We start from the raw sequence: 14287 nt of genomic DNA on the forward strand, positions 1-14287 counted from the left end.
AGCGTAACGTTTTGTGTGTGTACACATCACACCACTTTGTAGCGTGAGGTTTTGTGTGTGTACACGTCACACTACTTTGTAGCGTAACGTTGTGTGTGTGTACTCGTCACACCACTTTGTAGCGTAAGGTTTTGTGTGTGTACACATCACACCACTTTGTAGCGTAAGGTTGTGTGTGTGTACAGGTCACACCACTTTGTAGCGTAAGGTTTTGTGTGTGTACACGTCACACCACTTTGTAGCGTAAGGTTGTGTGTGTGTACACGTCACACCACTTTGTAGCATAACGTTTTGTGTGTGTACACGTCACACCACTTTGTAGCATAACGTTTTGTGTGTGTACACGTCACACCACTTTGTAGCGTAAGGTTTTGTGTGTGTACACGTCACACCACTTTGTAGCGTAAGGTTGTGTGTGTGTGTACATGTCACACCACTTTGTAGCGTGAGGTTTTGTGTGTGTACACGTCACACCACTTTGTAGCGTGAGGTTTTGTGTGTGTACACGTCACACCACTTTGTAGCGTAAGGTTGTGTGTGTGTACACGTCACACCACTTTGTAGCGTGAGGTTTTGTGTGTGTACACGTCACACCACTTTGTAGCGTAAGGTTGTGTGTGTGTACACGTCACACCACTTTGTAGCGTGAGGTTTTGTGTGTGTACACGTCACACTACTTTGTAGCGTAACGTTGTGTGTGTGTACACTTCACACCACTTTGTAGCGTAAGGTTTTGTGTGTGTACACGTCACACCACTTTGTAGCGTAAGGTTTTGTGTGTGTACACATCACACCACTTTGTAGCGTAAGGTTGTGTGTGTGTACAGGTCACACCACTTTGTAGCGTAAGGTTTTGTGTGTGTACACGTCACACCACTTTGTAGCGTAAGGTTGTGTGTGTGTACACGTCACACCACTTTGTAGCATAACGTTTTGTGTGTGTACACGTCACACCACTTTGTAGCATAACGTTTGGTGTGTGTACACGTCACACCACTTTGTAGCGTAAGGTTGTGTGTGTGTACACGTCACACCACTTTGTAGCGTAAGGTTGTGTGTGTGTACACGTCACACCACTTTGTAGCGTAAGGTTGTGTGTGTGTACACGTCACACCACTTTGTAGCGTAAGGTTGTGTGTGTGTACACGTCACACCACTTTGTAGCGTAAGGTTGTGTGTGTGTACACGTCAGATGTATGCGTTATGTTCTACAACAAGGAGGAGGGGAGGAGGAATTTTCCCAGGCTTCATTCCCAAGCAAGCAAACCCGAAAGTCACAGCCGTCCTGCTTGGTACTTTTCTCCCTGCTTCCCATCGATTTTCCCATCCTCAACCCTGTGTTGAAATGTCTATGGCTTCCTTCTCACATGAAGACCTGGGTTCAAATAATTTCCAAATAATTTAAAATACTTTTTATTTTCATTGAGAATGGATCAATAAAGTCTCAAAATTGCAAAACATGCTCATGTGGCACTGCTGACATGGTAAAGAAAATTCTCAAAGTATTTCAAAAGATATCAAATAGTATTTGAACCCAGGTCTGCTCACATTTAACAAGCTCATGGGACATCAATATCACATGTACACTAAAATAATACCCAAAGGGAAGCCCTGTTCTAAGTTGAGCGTCCTGTGCTGATACACATTCACACATTTTTCTACCAGAGAGGCAAAGCCAGAGAGCCAACAGTATGAGTGAACATGCCAAGACCATGTCTGTTCAACAGGAATATGGAAGAAGGGATTAGGAATAACAGCTAAATATTAGGACCAGTATGACCACTGTTATGTTGGGTCACCATCCATAGTGGTCAGTGGGTTACTGTGTGTTACAGAGAGGAACGAGAGACCTCTGTAATAGGATTCTGTTAATCTATTTGGCCAGGTGTTGCCAAACTAGTTTCACCTTTATTTCCCAAATGGATTTCCAACTGTCACATTTCGAATCAACCACCTTGACCTGAATCAAGCTCTGCCAAAAGACCATAACTCAATGTGTTGAGATAAGTGTCAGTAGCGGTTCTTCTCTATAATTTCTCTCACTCTCAACAATGTGAAATTCTTGAAGGGTCTTTCATGTTGGTGTGCATAATAAGTTGGCCAGGAAGGTGGTATTCACCTACCAGAGTCCCCGAGCAGAGACAGGCCTAGCTATGTCAGAGGCCACACCACTAGCCAGCCACTTACCCCGTAACTCACAGTAAAACCTTCCTCCACCACTCAAATAAATCCCAAAATAGACAAATCAGCATATGATGAAAACTTTTCCAATAGGGCATAGAGAGACGGGGGGGAGGATCGAGTTTATTCATGGGCAGACATGGCAGGATTAAATATGACTTAGTAAATGCACTCCTTTCCTATGAACGTCATTCCAAACGTCATTCAAAACCTTCTAAAAGTCATTCCAAACCTTTCAAATGACATTCCAAATGCTACCTCAAACCTTCTAAATGCCACTCCAAACATTCCTTACACCATTCCAAACCTTCCTAACACCACTCCAAACCTTCCTTACACCATTCCAAACCTTCCTTACACCATTCCAAACCTTTCTAACATCACTCCAAACATTCCTAACAAATCCCAAAAGAAAATTTTTTTTTTTGCATAGCCAACATGTATTACGGATACCTTAAAAGTGTTCAATCTTTTATTAAAAATATGTGTGGAAAATAATGTTTATTAAAATGTGATTGTTAAGAGGGCTGAACATCTTAATAAAAAAATCTATAAAAAAAATTACATTTGGAAATACTGTATTTGATTTTCAAAACGTTTACATAATTTCTGATTGTCTGTATTCATAAAAAAAACGAATTAACTGAATAATCATTAGGTGTATTTCCGAAAAGCCATTCATACATTATAATGGGCAAACTTGCTGACACTTTAGATAGCTAGCTAGCAAGACTGAAAAGAACATACATAAAAAGTTACATAGCGCAGCTGTAACTATTAGCTTATTCATTTACTGCATGCACGGATAATTATCTAGGGAGAATTATCTACAGTATTTCCTCTGTATTGGTCTGTCCATGAAATACCACAAGTTCCAGAATTCATAGAGAACGCAGATATCGCCTCCTAACCAAATGTTGATTAGAGAATACAATTAAACATTTAGAAGACAGAAAATACACTTAAAACATTAGCTACTTTTGGAAAACCAACATTGATCATGCTCGTGCTGTTCTGAGCCTGTCAGTAGTAATTACAAGCAAATGCAACATTTAAGTCTTCTGAGCCACAATGCAAATGGAGACATACTTCCCGTTTTCAAGTTAATTCGTAAATATGTTTGCGGTTACATTATACACCAGTTGAATAACTTGTAGTTTTGTTGGTCTTCGTTTTCATAGTTTTTATGCAATTGTATTTTTTGTGAATGTCTTACAGCACTTGAACTGCTGTCAAACTAAAACAGTTAAACATCAGCTATATAGTACCAGTGTTGCCAGGTTAGGCAAACATTTCCAAAACAACGACGGCTCAAAACCAGCCCAAAATGCCTGAAAACTAGCCAAACCTCCGTTGGAGCACCATATTGACTATTTTACGAGCAGTATACGCATCTTACAGTAGCTGACGTCTGACTGTGATATAGCATAAAAAGACAGAAATGGTGCGGCCCCGATTAAGTTAAGAAGTAGCCACAAAAAAAACTCCATCCGCGACCAATTAATTTTCACCCGCGACATTGTTTGAAAAGTAGCCCAATTCATTGAAAACCTGCGGATATGGCAACCCTGTAAAGTACAATCATTATAACAGTTAACGCAGCTTTTTCGCCAAGCCAATCTGGATTTTTTTAAACACGTACGAGGAACGTGATTGCACCAACTGATATCAAAACCGGGAATTGGGTTTTCCCAATTCATCACGAAAGTCTCCGGGGTTGCTGTTCATTCCACTAGACAACCAGTTAAATAATTCCCAGTTAAATTAATTGGGCTACTGTATAAATTCCTAGGCCTAAGTCCAAGGTTTTTTTCTAGGGGGTACTCAACACCCTTGGGATCAATTTAATCAAACCTGTATTGCAGAATGTATACAGTAATCATTATAACAGTTAACGCAGCTTTTTCGCCAAGCCAATCTGGATTTTTTTAAACACGTACGAGGAACGTGATTGCACCAACTGATATCAAAACCGGGAAGTGGGTTTTCCCAATTCATCACGAAAGTCTCCGGGGTTGCTGTTCATTCCACTAGACAACCAGTTAAATAATTCCCAGTTAAATTAATTGGGCTACTGTATAAATTCCTAGGCCTAAGTCCAAGGTTTTTTTTATAGGGGGTACTCAACACCCTTGGGATCAATTTAATCAAACCTGTATTGCAGAATTTATACAGTAGTCTTTCCCAATAGTCAAATTAACTCTGCAGTTTACAGACTGTTTTTAGTACTGGGTAAATAGGCTACGTACCAGGGCAACCCACTCACTTTTTATACGCGTATGATAAATATTGTAATTAATGACATGGCAATAGTAATAGACTTACATTATAGAGAACATTTTTGTAACAAACAGAAAATATTAATTAAAATATGGTAAATATTTATCCTAAAAATTACACTGTAGGGCCTATATATGCGCCCGTATAGCAGCAGACTTGATCCAGTAGGCTAGTTTAAATTTTTTAGGCTTATAAGCGATATCTAAATAAATAACGTCCAGAAATGTTTCTATTAGATGATCATTTAGAATATTGTGTAGGAAAAAGCATTTGGGAAAGTGAATGAGGTTGTTTATGGAGTTGTTGACGTTACGCTGAAATTATTTTATGTTCCTCCTACTTCCCTCCCTCTCATTTAGAACTGCAATCATAAACTATCAACTCGAGAGTCGAGATTAAACCAACATTATGTTCGCATCCAATCGTACCTCGAATAAGCTATTAAATCCACAAAAAGAGCACTTTCAAAACAAATAGCTATACTACACTAAAACTAGCACCAAACTACAGTTTATTTTAAAATATGATCATATTCACCTGGGCACCCGTCGTCTTCTCTTTGCAGTGTAAATACGTGTAAACTATAAATCGACAGAATTACCACGTATAGTTACTTTTGGGACGGTTTATCCATATCATAGTCGATAATCATGTTGCTATGCTTGTCACGAGTGGTGCAGCGCGTCGGCATGTGTTATGGTTGTGGTGATGTTCGCTGGCAGAGCTAGCCTGCATTCGATTCTCTGGTCATTGAAAACGTTCTCTAATTAAGTCAAGATGGCAAATGAATCATGCATTACATTATGATGCAAATGAAAACCACAGACGAGATCGATTAATATTAAGGTTCCATTTGCATAGAATTTATCAACGACAATGCATAAACTTATAATGTTTATATGTATAAACATTACCTATGGCAATGTGACACTTCTGTGAGTGAAGGTTAGAAACAAGAATAATTATTTATTATTATTATTGGTATTACACCCTTTTGCTTTCAATTCATGTTATCACTTATGCAGTAATATGACCTTTGAATCTGACTGTAACTCAAACTACATCTTATCCAATCAGAAAGATATGCTTTCCACCTGCAATAATGACCCACCTCTACCAGGAAAGATCTGAAATACCAGTCAGTATGCTTGGGATCCTCATGGTTCATTTTGTGTGAGGAGAAGCTGTTCGTCAGTTTCTGAACAATCTTGTCTAACAACCCTGCCATCCAAGGGGATAAAATCAGAGATTCTAATGAAAATGAGACATTCATCATAAAGACACAGACATACTACTTTTAATCCTCAAGGGTTCACCTTATTTTTGTCACCCAGAGCAAGGGGTACACCAGAACAAGTCTTAATTTGTCTTTTGTTATGTGTGGGACAAGCGGGAGGGGACTGTTTTGCTAGAAAAAAATGTACCATGTATTTCTCTGGCCACACTCCGCACAGGGATAGGGCAAAAAGCAGGCCACGTCAAAAGAGAAAGGGGAGTGCGTCCAGTTTTTACATGTCTTCAGACTAAACCATCTTTGATATAATTACATCACAACCCTTGTCTGACTCTTCTGTTCTTCATCACACTGAACAGAATGTCTCAGGTTTTCAAAGTATCTTTAGGAATCTAAGTATTATTTAGTAATTAATTAACACGATAAAAGCCTTACCTTCAACCTAACAGCCCACTTAGGGTACGTACCCAGAGATGGCCTGTATTTCAATGAAATGTATTTAAAATACATATCTAATTACTTTTGAGTATTTTGTCACTTGTATTTCACTGGATGGAAAATAATCAGATGCATTTTGTAACAAAATACATTGAGGGATTTTATTTTGTGTATTTAAAATAATTAATCAAATATGTCATTTTATTTTCAAATAAAACAATAAGACAATAATTTATCACCAGGCTTAAAGGGATAGTTCATCCAAAATTCATATTTACTTACCAAAAGATCTTCCAGAAGGCCCACAGTAATTTTTTCAAACAATCCATTATTCAGCTCTGTCCCAGTCTATAAATAGCATTATAAGCATCGTCCAAATTCATGAATGGAAATGTTTGGTAACGCTATTGCAAAGCTGCATTGCAAGTGAAAAACTACAAACTACATTCAGTAATCTGTCATGCTGGCATCATTTTTATATTCTTTAAACTGTACACTGATGAAACAGCTGGCGGAATTGGCTGAATTTTCAAACTGGCACAAGTGAATTATTTCGTATAGCCACCATACACAGCTTCTGTTCTTCAGCACTGATGTCATTGAGGTGAGCATGTAGACAAGACCGATTGTAAGTAATTCTTCCGATTGCTATGTTATAATACACAAATTACACAATGCCTCTGGATATTCGGGGCAAGGTTTGGGGATTAACAAGTTCACCTTTAGCTGCTCTCCAAGCTTCTATTCGGTCAATTCATTGTCTGTGTATTATTGTTAGAACAAGTAACGCTATATCCCCTGAAAATTGTTCTGACTGCTCGTATTCAGACATAATATATATATGTATTTTCCTTTCTCTCTCAAGCAAATAAAGTTTGACTGTCCGAGGTGAATATCAAAGATGAAGTAGGTAACTTGCTTTCTACCTAGCGAATACTAACTTTTGTTTACTGTATATACCCTCTCTTCCCAAACGAATGTGTGGATTAATACAATTGTGGACAAAACTTACCAGTTTACAGGAAGTACCAGTTTATTTGAAATGAGAATAATATTGCGAAAATTAAGACTTAATTTTGAGGAAAAAAGACACTGAGGTAAACAACACCACTTGTCTTAGTTTGGAGTGTTTTAGAGTAGTTTTCCGGTTGGAGTGCAGCTTTGCAATATTGGTACATACGGTTTCCTTCATTCATTAATTTGTACAATGCTAATAACGCTAATTACTGACTGAGACAGAGCTGAATATCTTTTTTTTTTAAATAAATTACTTTGGGCCTGAAGGACTGTCACCGAAATATGATTTTTGGCTAGATGCAAGTAAATCACGACATATCATGTTGGGTCCAGCACACTCATTGTAAACTATGACCACTGACTAGTAACCCAAGAAAAGAAGCTCCTTTGGTGCTCGGAGCGAATTGCCTTAAAGTATGTTGTAAAATATACCATCAGATATTGCTCACTGAATGTCATTATAGGACAGAAGAACAGAGCAATTAGCAAATAGCTGACTGTGCTCGAGAACTTGTAAATGTTCTTGCTTGCTAGTGACATTAGCTCAGACAGCCTGGGACAGTGGCATCTTGTGGTTAGTAATATAGAAGACTTGATTAGAGAAATCAGGCTAGCTATATTGTTCTTAAGAACAAAATATATTTTCTAACCGTTAAAGGTTGTCGTTTTACAATATTAGAATAATGTTTTACAATATGAATTATGAAGAATAATTAGGCCCAATACAATTGAAAGGGAACTAATTCCATCTTGGCAAATGTCAATAATTCTTTAGTGTCTAATTATGTGAGTTTTGCTTTTTGAATGGTGTGGGTATTACATTGTAACTGGTAATCTAATTATTACTTATGCATCTGCTAAATGCCTGAAATAGTGTTACAGATATCTTTATGTATTTTTTGTATTTTCAAATGACATATTACTTTCATTTTAATTAAATAAACTTTATCACACCAGTATTTTGTATTTTATTACATCTGATTAGCAAGTATTTGTGACAAGATAATTTTTAATGTTTTTGTGGCCCTCTCTGCATGTACCTCCCCTTCTGTGAGTTGTTGCTAAGGTGTTAAGTTGTAGCATTTCCTCATAAAAACAGTTTGCATTCATTTTATCAGTTTAGGTCCGCTAACTGGTAATGAGTAAGAGCCAACCAAAAACAGATTGACAAAGGCTTCCAAGCTAGTTGAGTTCTGGACCATGACCTGGGAAAAGAAACAGCAGCCTGTTCCCCTTACAAGTCTACCATAGAAACATGTTGCTCAGTTTCTTTAAATGTCTCTATCCGGTCACTCAGATTACATGTTAACTAGCTTTATAGGTTTAGTCAGCTGGTGTGTGGTCATGTCTGATAACACAGTTTAATTACAGTACCCCACTTTCGCACTTCAATATCACTGAAAACAAAATTGTAAGTGATCTTCATTAAAGCGATCTCCCCAGCTTGGAAGTAAGAAGGTCACATCGCCCTCTGTTCCCACAAGAGGTCACTTAACTCACATAGCTGGATCAATACAGGGTGTCAATTACCTTGTACTTGCCCAGTACAGAATGGTCTATAAAACATTTTCATGGTAAAAAATCAATGCTTAAAAATAAATTGTTGTCACTGCGTTTGGGGGCATCAACCCAAAAGTCTTGTCAACTCAAAGGCTGTGTGTCGGTGTTTAAAAACCTTGGTCCTGAACATGTTGATTAGTACAATTAAAAGGTTCCATTTCAACAGTCAGGCACTTTCTTGCGTGGTGGATATAATAAAAAAAAATAGTGGGATTGGGGTGTGTTCGATTTAGATTTTGGCAATTACAGGAGTTACACTAGGATTCAAATTCCTGTTCCAGTGCTCTCCTTTGCATTCCAGTGGGGAGAAGTTGGGTTGGAGTTCAATAAGCTTTTTTGGATTGGCTGGAGTGAAATTGCTCTCTGTCTCCAGTTGTCACAGTAAGTTAGTCCCATCAATTGATTAGCATCCAACTACCTAGAAGATGTGTGCTTGTGGCAATTTACCCACTCAATGAAAGTGTAATGTTTCCTTTTAAGACCGTAATATACAAAGGGTACTTCTTTACAGTACTGCATCAACTGTGTCATGTTTGAGGGTTTTCTTTCATGCTTCATGTCCCTCCACAGCATTTTGATGGAACTAAGATCTGAGCTTTGTCACTGCCATTCCATAACCATTTCTTCTTTTTGTTGTAGCTTTTGATTGTTTTGGATCATTGTCCTGTTGCAAGATTCATGTTCGGGTCAGCTTAGGCTACAGCTTAGGCAACAATTTGTTGTTACAATATGGAATTAACGGACTCATTCACTAGGCCCAGAGGCAGCAAAGCAGCCCCAAAACAAAATGCTACTGCCTACATGCTTAATGGTGGGTATGAGGTTCTTCATTTCAAAGGCAGTGTTAGTTTTTTGCCAAACATGACATCTGTCATTGCAGCCAAATAACTCCACCTTTGACTCTTTACCAAGCGACTGAGTTTTGGTGTATACCTAGGTGTTGTCTGGCAAACGTCAGTTACATTAGATATAAAAGGTCTACACACCCCTGTTAAAATACCATATTTTTGTGATGTAAAAGAATGAGACAAATCATGTTCACTTCTAAATGTGACCTATAATGTGAACAATTCAATTGAAAAACAAACAAATCTTCAAAGAGGAAAAATGAAAAATAAAAACCTTACAATAACCTGGTTGCATAAGTGGGCACACCCTCTTATAACTAGGGGATGTGGCTGTGTTCAGAATTAACCAATCACATTTAAACTCATGTTAAATAAAAGTAATTACACACCTGTCATCATTTAAAGTGACTGATGAAGTTCAGCTGTTCTAGTAGGATTTTCTTGATATTTTCTTAGTTGCATCTCAGAGCAAAAGCCATGATCCGTAGAGAGCTTCCAAAGCATCAGAGGAATCTCATTGTTGAAAGATATCAGTCAGGAAAAATAATTTCCAAAGCATTAGATATACCAAGGAACACAGTGAATAGTCATTATCAAGTGGAGAAAATATGGCACAACAGAAACATTACCAAGAACTGGACATCCCTCCAAAATTGATGAAGACGAGAAGAAAACTGGTCAGGGAGGCTTCCAAGAGGCCTACAGCAACATTAAAGGAACTGCAGGAATTTCTAGCAAGTACTGGCTGTGTGCTACATGTGACATCAATCCCCCGTATTCTTCATATGAATAGGCTATGGGGTAGAGTGGAAAGACGGAATACTTTTCTTGCAAAGAAAAGCCTGGCTGAAGTTTGCAAAAACAAACATCAAGTCTCCCAAAAGCAAGTGGGAAAATGTGATATGGTCTGATGAAACCAAGGTTGAACTTTTTGGCCATAATTCCAAAAGGTACGTTTGGTGCAAAAACAACACTGCACATCACCCAAAGAACACCATACCCACAGTGAAGCATGGTGGTGGCAGCATCATGCTTTGGGGCTGTTTTTCTTCAATTGGAACCGGGACATTAGTCAGGGTGGAGGGAATTATAAACAGTTCCAAATACCAGGCAATTTTGGCACAAAACCTTCAGGCATCTGTTAGAAAGCTGAAGATGAAGTTCACCTCTTAGCACGACAATGACTACTACAATACAATTGCATAGGTTTTTTTATTCAGTTTGAGCCAGTAAAAATAAGTATGGGCCAGTAGATTTCAGACCAGCTGGCCCTAAATGGCCAGTGAGGAAAAAAAGTTAGGGTTAGACCCTGTTGTGAAAGATCTCTTACAGGGCAGGGAATGCTATGCATAGGCAACTGGAAATGTGGTACACAGGGCAACCAGCAAATCAATTTGAGCTCCTAGCAATGTTTCTATTTGTACAGTGTCAGAGACTGTTGGACAAGCACGTGTACCAGGATGGTGACAGAGTATATCAACATGCAGGGGTCACCCAGCCCTTCTCACTGTTAACCTTGGCCCTCACATTGTCCACTGTTTCTTGATGAGAGATTAGTGCCCTGTTAAGAATAGTGGTGCCTCAAACACTCCTTTACCCCTGATGATCCTGATTCATCCCACGACAGACAGTCTATGTTGAGGAACTGTCCTCATGGTTCTCCCCAAACATGGTTGTTATTATAATTGATCTGCTGAACTGGGGTTCAAGCTGCATGAGACGTTTTGACACCAAGAGTCAGGGAATTGGGATCTGTTAGCTAATGGAGACATCAAGTCTCTACTATGTCATACAAATCTTTAACTTGTTTTGGTTGAGAACACCTACAGGTTACCAAACCCTAGAAGGCAGTCAAGCCACACAATCAATCTTCTCTTTAACAACCAGTTATCACATTATTCTCCAGAGGGAGAAAATTAGTTGGTTACATATTGATATAGTCATGTATCACAGATACCAAGACACTTGCAGTCTACATTTTATTTAGCAGTTTTGTGTGTATCACTACACACATGGAAAAGAGATTAATTGCAATATCACGTATTCACTTCTGGGCATAGATGGTCGCAGTAAATGACAAGTTGGAGGTTTTCGCAGCAGTGACCAGTGAGGTAATTAATCAAAGCAGTCTGTTATTAGAGCCTTCTGGCTGATGACTGTCTTCGGTCACCTTGACACAGTCAGATTGACTGTTCTTGGTGTCTATAGCGCTGAACACGTGAAGTATCTGATAGTGTGTTTTAAAGCAAATCTGCAGTTTTCCATATCATCAGAAGAATGTAAAATCATTATTTTGTCCAATTTCAAGCCCTGCTCAACAATTTATTTTTAATTTTTTTCTACATTCCTCGACAGTAAGTTATCTAGTGACAAGTTGGTGTGCCAAACGGTTTCAAGCTGAGGGATGTTTTTTCAAGTAATTCCCCAGGATTTCTCAAGTCAATTATCCCGTCCTTCAGATGGAGACCAAATACAGTAATCGACTGAGCGGCATTTTTATTGTTCTCGCCAAACAGTCCGTAGAGGGTCAGACCTAAATAAGAATCAGCAGCAGTTAATATCGGATTAGGGCATTCCATGCATACTGTTCATACAGCTACAGATATTTTTTCACTCTAAAACACCATTTGACTGAAAACGATGAGGAAGCATAGTGGATATGTGCAGATGTGGTTGTTCACACAGCTGTCTAGATTTAATCTCCACTCCAGTGCAAAGGTTCCAGTGTTTTGCCTGGAAACACATTTCAGAAGCACTGCAGTGAGAGGAAGAGACAGAGAGTGAGGCTGTCTGTGCTAATGTTTCACCTCTCTCTGTTCTCAGAACAGCTCGGAGCAGCCCAGGCCAGACACATACTCATTGGGACCTGGTGGGGGCCTGTCAAAACAGATGTGATTCCCTGTGCTGAGATCCAACCTGGACCCAAGGGGACTACGTACACTCACGTGAAAAGGCAATTACTCCCCACTTTTTTAATATTTGGCTAAATTCCAAACACATTAATTGAGAAAGGCAAACCTGTTAAACAAATCACATAAAACAATTATACTTTAAAACCATTATTGCAATTGAAATAAACAGAAATGCAATTATTATGTGGAAAGAATAAGTACAGCCCTACTTTCATCTCATAAAATGGCTAAAATTAGAATCAGGTGCTCCAAAACAGGTGCAAATGATTAGGGAATAATTGGAGAGTAATTTGGAAGGGTCCAGTCTTCTGTAAAGATTGCAAACTTGTCCTGTTTTGGTCTTAACCATATGGGTGTGAGGTAAAGACCTCTATAATGACCTCAGGAGGAATATTATTGATGCCTAACAGTCTGGAAGGGGTTATAAGGCCGTTTCTGTGTAATTTGATGTACATAATTCTGTAATCCAATGTATCATCTACAAATAAAGAACTGACTGAGAGATGCTCAGATATGTTTTAAGAACCCCAGGGTTACATCAAGGGATCAACAGGCCTCTATTGCAACAATCAGACTCAAAGTGCATGAGACAACTGTCAGAAATAGTCTGCACAAACTTGGCCTACATGCAAAGTCAGGAAGGAAGCCTCTGGTCTCAAAAAAGAATAGCAAGACACGGCTGACATTTCCCTGCTGACAGTTTGACACCTGGGTAAGGACCAAAACTACTGGTACAATGTGCTGTGGACAGATGACTCAGAGGTAGAATTGTTTGGCCACAATGACGACAGAACGTTTGGTGATGAAGAACCACATACCAAGTTTAAAATATGGAGGTGGTGGCATTATGGTTTGGGGCTCCTTTGCTGCCTCAGGGCCTGATCAACTTGCCATATTTGAATCAAAGTCTGTGGGGTTTCTGCCAGTCCACTGTAACTGACCACAACAAGCAGGTCAGTTACAGTGGACTGGCAGCCACTCTATTTCACCATAAATGCACTCACCAATGCCCCTAGCGGCTGGTCTCTACCACTAACTGTACTTTATTGTGCCTCAATCTGCCTCCTCGTCTCCTCTGCCTACCTTAACCTCCGTCTACCTCCCATGCTATTTCCTGCCTTCCGTCACCTCTGCCTGTCTCTCCTTGCCTCCAATAGTGTCCCCTTTCTTATCGCCACTGACCTTCCCCAGTGTGTCCTACTGTCTGGGGAATTGCTGCCTATCTGTTTTTATTTTCTAGTACTCAATAGTTCCCCACTCTACAAGGCAGATGCTTTTGAGGTTGAGAATGGGAGGAGTAGTCTTACAGTTATTCAGTGTCATTTTGCAGATGTGTGTAGTGCGTCATTCACAGATAAGGAGCCAACCAGACAATGAAAAAACAAACATAACTTCATTTCAACGGCCTGGACCACAGCAGCAGTGACAGATGCTCGACAGAAGTTGCTTGTGTGTGTTCGTGTGGAAATGTTCGTATGCTCAAAAAGAGAGTTCTGCGAGGGGCTCTCTGTATATTGTTCTCTAGCTGTCTTTCATTGTAAGAATTACCCCTCCCCCCAGCCCCTTTGTGCACCAGACCTCAGATGATAGCGTGACACCAGGCAATAATTTTATAATTTAATAATGAAGTCTAGAGTAACACAATCAATTTACTCAATGCAGATGGAAAAACACAAATGACCATCAAATTGGTCACGCTATGAAGACCTCAGTTCCCCCTTTGTCAAAATAGGATTTTTCCCCCCACTGTTCAAGAAATACTGTCCCGGACTGACAAGAAATTAAGGGAAGCAAGTAGTTGTCTGTTTCATTTGCAT

At 39.2% G+C, this 14287-nt stretch overlaps 1 protein-coding gene across 12 annotated transcripts in view; it reads right to left on the reverse strand.

Moving 5' to 3' along the window:
* Positions 1-5160, reverse strand: part of sgip1a (SH3GL interacting endocytic adaptor 1a) — a 98391-nt gene extending 93231 nt beyond the window's left edge. For all 12 annotated transcript variants that reach the window (XM_034293681.1, XM_034293684.1, XM_034293683.1 and 9 more), the window contains exon 1: positions 4999-5160. The gene's annotated coding sequence lies outside the window, so the exon portion shown is untranslated. The remainder of the gene's footprint in view (positions 1-4998) is intronic.
* Between the last annotated feature and the right edge of the window lie 9127 nt (positions 5161-14287).

This window comes from Esox lucius, chromosome 8, assembly GCF_011004845.1.
Source record: "Esox lucius isolate fEsoLuc1 chromosome 8, fEsoLuc1.pri, whole genome shotgun sequence".
Classification (NCBI taxonomy): Eukaryota; Metazoa; Chordata; class Actinopteri; order Esociformes; family Esocidae; genus Esox; species Esox lucius.